This window comes from Apaloderma vittatum, unplaced genomic scaffold, assembly GCF_000703405.1.
Source record: "Apaloderma vittatum isolate BGI_N311 unplaced genomic scaffold, ASM70340v1 scaffold24682, whole genome shotgun sequence".
In the NCBI taxonomy this organism is placed as follows: domain Eukaryota; kingdom Metazoa; phylum Chordata; class Aves; order Trogoniformes; family Trogonidae; genus Apaloderma; species Apaloderma vittatum.
Genome location: NW_009702310.1, coordinates 21559 through 22492, shown reverse-complemented (window position 1 = coordinate 22492; position 934 = coordinate 21559).

Below are 934 nucleotides of genomic sequence, written 5' to 3'. Positions count from 1 at the left end.
CACTCCTGGCCAGGCTCAGCCTCAGGAGTTTCTCTTGAGGTTCTTTTTTTCCTCCCAGACGAAACAGTCTCCATGTTCTCACTCAGATCTGAAATAAACCCCCATGTTACAGCCTCCTGCTGTTCCTGCAGCCTCCTTGTCGGGAGCACGGGCAGGACCCCTCCTGCCTGCCCTGCCCACAGTGCCACATCCCCAAACCCGCTGAGCCCCAACTCTGGGGGCAGATGCACAGCCCTTCCTGACCCCCCCAGCTCTCCTGCACAGCGATTCAAACCAGACAAGGCGGTTTTAGCACCCAAATATCCCATCCTGAGTTTTCGAGCAGAGGTCACAGCAGGGTGTGGTGACACAGGGTGGCATTGTGCCTCTCTGGGGAGAGGATGGGAAAAATCGTCACCCAGGGTCAGACTGAGGGACTTAGGGAGTCTCGGCTACCAGAGAGTAACAGGCAAACAGAAAGAAACCCAGAAAAGCAGGTCCTGTCCTGCCCAGCAGCACGGGGACGGCAGCGGGATGGGGGGTCAGGGGAGCTGCTGCGGGGGATGCCTCCAGCAGGACGGGGTGACCTTCTGGGGCCCCCAGCCCCATTTTTATGGCCTGTTTTGGCAAGGAAGGAAAAGCACCTTCCTGCCCAGGAAGAAGGCAGCTCTTTGAAGCCTCCCTCAAGTTGGGGAGGGGCTGCACCCCAGCCATGGTAGGGTGGGAAGGCTGCATTCTGCCTCATTTGCCCAGCAAGAGGCAACTATATGGGGAACAAAATGAGCAAATTCAGTGCAGATTTCATTTTTAAGTGTGTAAAGTGCATCGCCCCCATCATGTCCAGCCATGCCAAGGGTCTGCAGCTGAGGTCGGGGAAATGCTGAGCTCAGGGCCAGGCATGTGGCTCTTTTCCGGGCAACGTCCCCAAAAGGTGCGGGTTGCATCACCAGCGGGG